General features: G+C 41.1%; 1 pseudogene; it reads left to right on the top strand.

Annotated features, from left to right (window-relative positions):
* The first annotated feature begins 3,545 nt into the window (after positions 1-3,545).
* Positions 3,546-4,213, top strand: LOC101837232 (annotated as a pseudogene).
* Positions 4,214-9,809: the final 5,596 nt, after the last annotated feature.

Here is a 9,809-nt window from a genome sequence, read left to right as displayed (position 1 = left end):
TATAAAGAGTTTGACCATCACAGCCATAGTCATGTAAAAACTGATTCATCATTAAGAATTATAGTCTAGCCAGGCAGAGTAAATTTGAGACCAGTCCTGGTCTGCAGTCCAGGACAGCCAGAAATCCTGTCTCCAAAAACAAAAAACAAACAAACAAACAAAAATTGTAATCTAAGGCTAGAGAGATGGTTCAGTAGTTAAAAATTTGAATCCTAACACCCACATGGTGACTCAGCCATCTGGAACTCCATTTCCAAGGTATCCAATGCCCCCTTCTGGCCTCTATGGGTAGGTACTAGACAAATGGTGCACTGATAACACATGCAGGAAAACAGACAATTTTTTGGGGGGGGGGATGACTATATTTTTTAAATTGCAGTCTTAAAATGTGTGTTTATCTTCATTGGTCAATTTGATATAATAAAGCCCGAGGCTATGTGCTTTTATCACAGTGTTGGGGGCTGTGGTGGTTTGAATGAAAATGGCCCCCGAATACTCATGGGAGTAGCATTATTGGAGGTAGGTGTGGCCTCGTAGGAAGTGTGTCACGGGAAGTTTCAGAAGATCAAGCCAGACCTCACAGCTTGTTCTTCTGGCGGACTGTCAATCCAGATGTAGAACTCTAAGCTACTTCTCCAGCACCATGTCTGCCTGTGTGGGGCCATATCCCACCATGATGATGATAGACTAAACTCCAGACTAAAAGCCAGCCCCAGTTAAATGTTTTCTGTTATAAAAGTTGTCATGGGGGGCTGGAGAGATGGCTCAGAGGTTAAGAGCACTGACTGCTCTTCCAGGGGTCCTGAGTTCAATTCCCAGCAACCACATGGTGGCTCACAACCATCTATAATTCGATCTGGTGCCCTCTTCTGTCATGTAGGCAGAACACTGCATGTGATAAATAAATAAATCTTAAAAAAAGAAAAAAAGTTCTCATGGTCTCAGTGTCTCTTCACAGTAACAAAAACCTTAACTAAGACAGTGGCTGAAAGCCCATTTGCTTGGCCTCTGATGAGAGTGTTGTCATCACGTCTCCCCTTTACCCCAGTCTCCCAACTATGACTCAACATGGCAGAAAAGCATAAAGGAAATAGTGTATAGGAAAAATGTATAGAGTAGCCAAGTGTGTAAGGAGACCTTGCTTATTTTATGTGTGTATGTACCTGAGTGAATATATGTATACCATGTGCATGCAGGAGCCCATGGAGGTCAGAAAGCGGTATCTGGAACCGAAGTTACAGTTGTCTGTGTATCACCACCTCCTAGCTTCTGGCTGCTGGGATTAAAGGTGTGTGCCTGGCTTCTATGGCTTGTGGCTGACTTTTCTTTCCGAATCCTCGGGCATGCTTTAATAAGTCATAAATAATATCTCACCACACTGCTGAGCCACTGCTCCAGCTCCAGCACTACTTTTTAAGTGCTGACTACTCAAGAGTAGCAGTATGTCCCTCTCGTCCAGTCTAAGCACTTGGGAAGCACAGACAAGCTGGTCCCTGTGGGTGCCAGGCCAGCTAGGGTCTATGTAGTGAAACTCACAACAACCCACCCCGACCCCCAGAGCCAGGCTCTTTTGGTATGGTTACCAGCTACTTCTATCCAGGTGTACAGTGAGAAATGAAATTTCTTTGAAGCAAAACAGAATGTGGTAAGAAGTCTGCTATTTGGTAAAGAAGGGGTTTCAAACTCCTTTAAGGTTTTAGATAAGGCAACTGTAATGACTACAGAGAAGTTGTGCACTTTGTATTGAGACAACAGAAAAGGTGGCTTAAGGTAGAGACTTCCCATTGATGGCTCCAAAATGTAAGAATGCAGGTGCATTTGAAATACCGTCAATTAAAAAGAGCATAGGCCCTAAAGACTGCTGTAGTCATGGTCCAAGATGGCCAGACTGTGGCTACCTGTGGAGCTGGTGGTAGGTAGGACTTGGTATCCATACGACAACTTTATAGGTAGCCTGAGAACAAGTGTTAAGGAGCTATGGAGGTGAGCACCTCCATAGAAAAGCCTGTGAGGCCAGTGAATGTGAGGCAGGGTCAGATTCCCAGCAAAGAATCCTTGCTAGGGGAATGTGCCTTGGTGTGGAGATACCGAGATGTCAGAAATCCTAGCATCATGGGGCACATGCTGAGGAAAACTGCAGGCTCTACGTGGAGCTGGCCTGGAAGAAGCCACATTGCAGCCACCGATGTAAGAGGTGGAGCTGCCAAAGCCCGCTGGTGCCCAGGTGATGCCACTGCGTTTCGGATGCCAGGTGTGGAACTTTGGGTTTCAGCATTTCCCCTTCTGTGTTGTAGTTTTGTTTTATCCTACTCTTTCCTTGTGCCCAATTCCTCCCTTTTGGGATGGGAATTTTGTTCTTTGCCTTTTGTGGGGGGAGGTTTTGAGACAGGGTTTCTCTGTAGCGTTGGAGCCTGTTCTGGAACTCACTCAGTAGACCAGACCAGGCTGGACTTGAACTCACAGAGATTCACCTGCCTCTGTTTCCCGAGTGCTGGGATTAAAGGCACACACCACCACCACCTCCTGGCTGTTCTTTGCCATTTTATATTGGAAATCTGTGACTTACCTTTTTGGTTTTCTGGAGCTTGTGGCTAAGTGGCTACCTTGAATCTCAATAGAGACTTTGGACTTCAATTTGGAACTAAAGCATTTTTATGTTTTCAGATGGCCATGAGTTTTGGCAGGACCAAGGCCAAATGCTATGTTTGGGATCTGGAATGTTCCCCACAGGCTCAGAGTGCCCAGTTCCCAGCTTGTGCTGTTTAGAGGGTTGTGGAACCTGACAGAAGTAGATCACTAGGTCTGGCCTCTAAATGTTATACTGTCCTGGCCTCTGGTTTCTGCCTGCATCGCTACTTCTTATCTGCTCCCGTATGAATGAGCCTCTTTGTCATGCACTCCTATCGTTGTGGACGGAACTGCTTACTGACATGCCTTCCTTACTATAATGGACACAACTGAAGTTGTGAGCCAAAAAAAAAAAAAAAAACACCCTTCCTCCCTTAAATTGTTTCAGTAGGATGTTTTGTTATACCAATGAGAAAAATAATTAATGTATTTGTCAATTTCTCTAAAAGCACTGAGCACAATTCATAAATAAATGTGGTGGTTAATGCCTTTTGAGATCAAGAGGCTGAAGCAGGAGCATAACAAGTTCAAGACCAGCCTGGCCTATATCTGAGTCTTGCCTGGATTTGGGTTGCATAGGAAGGAAGGAAGAGAGAACAGAAGAGCTTGGGGTGGGCTGTGGCTGTCCCTCAGGGGCTAAACACTTGTCTGGTATTCACAAAGCTACTGAAGTCATTAGATTTGTACTTTAAAAGATTCCATCAGGTGTCCCGTGTGCACGTGTGGAGGCGCGGCAGCGGCGCGTCTTCCCGTGTCTCCCCGGAGCTTCGGGGCCCGGCTTGGCTTTCGTGGCCAACTTGGCCCCTCGGTTCCCTTCCCTCAGCCGAGAGGCCGGCGGGTGGGGTTAAGTGGCCTGAGCTCAGGGCACAGAGAGCTCCAGGAGTCGAGGGCGACTACGATCTTAGCAGGCGGGGAAAATGAAAGGTAGCTGTATCGAGCTGGGGGATGTGACACCACACAATATTAAACAGTTGAAGAGACTGAACCAGGTCATCTTTCCAGTCAGCTATGATAAATTCTACAAGGATGTGCTAGAGGTTGGCGAGCTAGCAAAACTTGCATGTTTCAATGATATAGCTGTAGGTGCAGTGTGCTGCCAAGTGGATCATTCACAGAAATCAAAAGAGACTACATCATGACACTAGGATGCCTTGCACCTTACCGAAGACTAGGAATAGGAACTGAAATGCTAAATCATGTCCTAAACCTCTGTGAGAAAGATGGCACTTTTGATAACATCTATCTGCATGTCCAGATCAGCAATGAGTCAGCGATGGACTTCTACAGGAAGTTTGGCTTTGAGATTATTGAGACGAAGAAGAACTACTATAAGAGGAGAGAGCCTGCAGATGCTCATGCGCTTCAGAGAAACCTCAAAGTCCCATCTGGTCAGAGCGCAGAGAAACAAAAGACAGACAACTGAACAAATTACAAAAGAACTTTCTTGCCCTTGCTTGTCACCAAATAAAAGAAAGACCCATTAATTCCCCTCCCCCTTTCTTCAGCTTTTCTCCCTTGATATTCTCCTTTCTTTCCTTTTAAAGTTTGTAATACTTTCAAGGACTCTTAAAAATGATCATGTTTGGATTGTTTCAGTTCTCTTATTTTTGTGAGGTGGTTGGGTTGAAAGAAAGAGAAAATAGGTCTGTATAGTTTCACAGTTAAGATGTCCCCTCAAATTGGGTATCAGATGATTTCAATTTTTTTTTGGCATTCTGCTTTCACATTGAAAAGCAGAGCCTACAATATTGTTTATTTCAAAAGAAGCCGCAGCAATATCTTGTTCTCTAATTCATAGACAAGCTTAGTGTATTTGTGGTACTTTGAGTTTTAAAGACTATCTGTGGGATGCTAATCTAATTCATAGACAAGCTTAGTGTGTTTGTGGTACTTTGAGTTTTAAAGACTATCTGTGGGATGCTAATCCCTGACATTGCCTTCACTCTACCCTTAGTCCTTTGAGTACTCTCAGGAGATGAACATTGTTATTCTTGTGAGAAAATACTAAACTTATTTGGGGTTTTAAAGCAGTTTTTCTCTATATTTGCTGATTGCTGGGGGCCGTTTGTGTAGTTAGTATTAGACTTTGGTCAAAGTATAGTGGGTTGCTTGTTAACAGGTGTTTTTGTTTTTGTTTTTGTTTGGTTTGGTTTTGGGTTCTTTTTTTTTTTTTTTTTTTTGGTTTGGGTTTTTTTCCTTCCTGCTGTTAATCTTGGTGCTAGAGGCATTAACTTGTAGAGTATGAGCTGGTGAAATTAACTGTTTTAATATCCCAGAGAGAGATATGGCCTTTAACTGACCTAAAGAAGATTGTTATAATTGATTTTTTCTTTTGTTTTTCAGTAAGCCCAATAATAGTGTAAGCTTAAATGGAGTTATGTTTTATAAGCCAATACCCCTAAATAAACCTGAAGCAAGTGTTTTCTCTTGGACCTACAAAATTACATAAAAAACTTAGATGGACTTGTAACGCATTAAGTGTTATTAATGTCAACTAATGCAAATTGTTAGAACTGTGGCCATTGAGCGTTTGATAATATATGAAAGAATTTCTAGACAGTATTTTTGAAAATAACATTGTTATGCTATTGCTTATCTGGTGGAGAACATCCCAGATTTTCTTACACTCTTGTGCCTACAATGTTGAGTTTAAAGATTTGGAATAAGAGGAATTGGCAAATTTCTTCTATTCTTGGAACAATAGAAGTATGAAGTGTTAATACAAATATTATTGTGACCTCCAGTTGACAGGTTTGGTTAAGGCCAGATCATTTTCAGGCACATTGGTAGTGGCTCTGATGGGCTGAGAACTGTACTGTGTAGACATGTGAGATACTCATATTTTCCTCACATAGCCTCATCTCAAAATACATGGCATTACTTAGATTGTCAGTAGTCATCAGAGGCTTGAGAAATGTTCTTACTAGACTTTAAAACAGAACAGAGTATGTTTTCTCTCATTTGACTTTAAAAGGAAGTTTGATACATCCTCTTAGGAAAATTGTGTTATGAAGGTCTTATTTCCAAATAGGTTAAAAAATGCTTACGCATACTTTATATCTATCAAGTTTTTTGCTTTTTTGTTTTGTTTTGTTTTGAGAATGTGAAAATACATTAAGTAGGCTTCAGTAGTCTTGAGTGCCAAGAAAATACAGAGAAGGGGTGTGGTTGGTGGATGGATGGATGGATGGATGAATAGGGTAGTGAAATTGTAGAAATACCATGCTTGTTTCTTGGGTATCAGTTTTCTAGACAGTCCAAATCTAAGCTCAGAAGAAAATTTTCGTGTTAAGCACCTTTATTCCATGGATAATCTTCAGCTTACTCTTGCCAAGAGAAGAGGACATAAACGATAGAGCGTAATTAGTTTGAAGAAATCAGCCATTTTGTAAACTTCCAGATAGCAAAATAGATTTTGATATATAAAAAGTTTTCTGAGATGACACTGCCTCTATTTCTATAACCATTTCACTTGGCTATTTGAGTAGTCCTATGAATGTATCCCTAAATGTGGTTATTGAAACCGAATAGCTGCCTCACAACAATTAAGTACATGTTATTTAAAGAGGAGGAACAAATAATAAAGTTTGAATTGAGTGTGTGGGCTCCCTAGTATTGTTTCCTTTTTCACAGTAGTTGGTGATTTAACCTAAATTTTAATTGTATGTAGTGGGTCAATTGTTCTGTGTCAAAGTTGCATTAAATAATTCTATCCACTTACATTAGGGGAAGATGTGAAAGAGGTAGAAACTGGGACTAGTCCATGTGCCTGTGAGTCAAGAAATACTAAAGCTAACACCCCATGTTTGTTTGTAGTTTTTGGTTTGAGTTTGTTTGTTTTTTCTTTGTTTTTAATATATGATAAAATAATAATCTTTGAGGTAAAACAGTAATTCTGTTAACTGGAAGATCTCCATTATTTTCAGGACAGATCATTTTTACTGTGGGGTAAATAGGTTAAAATTATTCTGTATGCTATTTAAATTTGGGTTCTAAAGTAAAGAATCTGTAGAGAAATCTATGCAATGTATAATTTGTCAAGATTAATTTTCATTTGGGGAAAGGAGTTCCTAAGTGTCTCCAAAGGAGGTCACTCATTAATTGAAAATCCTTCAAAAAGAGAACTATTGGGAAGCATGGTATGTGGTGGTGGAAAAGAAAAACTCCCTCAGTTTTTGGAGGGAATATCTTTAAGATACTTAAGTGTCTATGTTTCCTTGGTGCAGTTAAGAATTAACCGTGTCAATTTTAATGTTACTGTTACATCTGAAATAAACTTATGTGATGTTCTGGTAAAAAACAAAAACAAAAACAAAAAAACCCCACAAGATTCCATCAATGTCTGCATGTGCCTGTACTGTTGCTTGAAAACCTGAAGGGGCAACTTCAGTGCTACAGTCTCAATATTGTGGAGCTGTTGTTTTGCTCCAGATTGATTGGACTTCTCCCTGCTCCAATAGAAATCCCAATAGATTTCTTTATAGATGGAGACAAGCTTATTCTAAAATTTTATGAAAGGACAGTGGAAACAGAATAACCAAAACAACCTTAGAAACAATACGTTCGGGGCTGAGGGTATGGTGCAGAGGTAGAGTGCATGGATAGCATGCATGAAGGCCTGGACTTCATCCCCACTACTTCACATATTCACTAATACTGCACACACACACACTCACACACACACATCCCCACTACTTCACACATTCACTAATACTGCACACACACACACACATCCCCACTACTTCACACATTCACTAATACTGCACACACACTCACACTCACACACACACTCACGCACACACACTACTTCACACATTCACTAATACTGCACACACACTCACACACACACTCACGCACACACACTACTTCACACATTCACTAATACTGCACACACACTCACACACACACTCACACGCACACACACTACTTCACACATTCACTAATACTGCACACACACACTCACACACACACTCACACTCACACACACACACATTACTTCACACATTCACTAATACTGCGCATACACACACATCCCCACTACTTCACACATTCACTAATACTGCACACACACACACACACACACACACACAACTCAAATATAAGAACTAACTGTCAGTTACAGTAATCAGAACTGTTAGGCAGGAATAGGGATGCATGTATACTAGGGGGGCCTTAATTGTCAACTTGATACAGACAAGAATCATCAGCAAGGAAATCCTCAATTGAGGAATTACCTGAATAAGACTGGGGTGAGGACACAATTGAGGAAATTGTCATGACTGTTAATAATGCAGGAGGGCTCAGGCCACTGTGGGTGGCACCATCTCCAAGCAGATAATCCTGAGCTCTATAAGAAAGCTAGCCAGAGCCTTGATATTAATTATAAATGCTCAGCCAATAGCTTAGGCTTGTTACTAACTAGCTCTTAGATCTTCAGTTAGCCCATATTATTAATTCACAGACTGCCATGTGACTCATGGCTTATTACCTCATTTTCTACACATCCTGCTGCCTTTGCCACTGGCTGGTGACTCCACCCTTCTTCCCAGCATTCTTCCAGTTTGGGTTTCCCTGCCCAGCCATTGGCCAGTTGGTTCTTTATTAAACCAATGAGAGCACCACATCTTCACAGTGTACAAAAGGACTATTCCGCAGCATGTGCCTGGTGCCCACAGGGGCCAGATGAGTGCACCAGATTCCCTGGAACTGAAGTACAGACAGTTGTGAGCTGCCACGTGGGTGCTAGGAACTAAAGCTGGGTGCTCTGCAAGAGCAGTCAATGCTGTTCACCACTGAACCATCTATTCAGCCCCTTTATTATTATGTTTTGAATCGGCCTTTCCTTCATTCCCTCTCGTAACAGCAGCATAGGCAGTTAACAGTGTTAAACCATTGCTGCTGGTTGTTTGACCAAATAACCTGCCAGTAAATCTATTTGCGCAACGTTGTGTTTGTGTTTCAGTGTTGGGAATCCAGTCCGGGAATTGTGCATGTTAGGCAAGTGTTATATCCCCAGCCTCCATGGCTGTTCCCACAGAGTTTGTGCTTGACACTGGTTATATGAAGGCAGTCACTAAGTGTGCAGCTTTTCCAGTAAGCCATCAAACAGACCAAATCATGATGATTAGAGAGTGACGGAACCCTCAAAGAGTGTCTATCCACTCCAGCAACGCTTATTAGGTATTTGTCACAGCGGCAAAGTGAGGGATTTGGGGGACGAGAGGAAGGAGAGTAGAAGCATTTCACCCAGATTCATCTGTTTCTCTTGAATACATTCTCTTCAAATTTTTCTGAGCCATTAGTTCTTTCTCAGAATTCTGGAAAACTTTATTTTGATCATTTTACCAGTTCTTAAGCCTTTTATAAAGAGGTTTATAAACCCTCCTTATATTTATTGCCATTCCATAAACAGAAAGCTTCATTCATTTTTAAGTATTGTTTGTCCTTACCAGAAAATTCAGATGTGTGCAATGACATCTAATTTATAAATATATTTCTAAATATATTTCATATAAACAAGTATATATAAATAAGCAAATAGAATAAATAAATAGAAAAGGAAATAGTTGTGTGTGTGTATGTTTATTTATGTGTGTATTGCTGGATAAGGTTGATTATGTGCTTACTCCAGCACTTTTCATCCCAGAATCCCCCTTCCCTGCCAGGGTCTCATCTTCTGGGAGTGCAATTCTACACAGAAGGATGAGACAAGAAATAGTCACCAGACTGCGTGTGACTGTTGGCAGGAGGCTCCTGTCTCCTGTGTCTTTCAGACCTTTATGCTGTGCTCCAAGATCTTTAAACTTTGTTTAAGAATACTATTAGAATATTATTTATTTATTTATCTTTGTTTTATGTGCATTTTTTTGCCTGCATGTATGTCTGTGTGAGCATGCCAGATCCCCTGGAAGTAGAGTTACAGACAGTTGCGAGTGCCATGTGGGTTCTGGGAGTCGAACTCTGGTCCTCTGGAAGACCATCAGTGTTGTTAACCACTAAGTCATCTCTCTAGCCCCCTAAACTATCTTTTTAAGAGACTCCATAAATAGGAAAAGGTCTTATGATACCCATGAGTCTTAATAAATTCATGCCTTATATCCCAGGTACACCCTATGCAAAAATATTCTACATGTGTTCTTGGGATGTGTTACTTGGCAGGTAGATTTTTTTCCCTATAGTAA

Source organism: Mesocricetus auratus, unplaced genomic scaffold, assembly GCF_017639785.1.
Source record: "Mesocricetus auratus isolate SY011 unplaced genomic scaffold, BCM_Maur_2.0 Super-Scaffold_100004, whole genome shotgun sequence".
Lineage (NCBI taxonomy): Eukaryota > Metazoa > Chordata > Mammalia > Rodentia > Cricetidae > Mesocricetus > Mesocricetus auratus.
The sequence above is the reverse complement of the archived record's forward strand: the minus strand, read 5'-3'. Positions and strand labels throughout refer to the sequence as shown.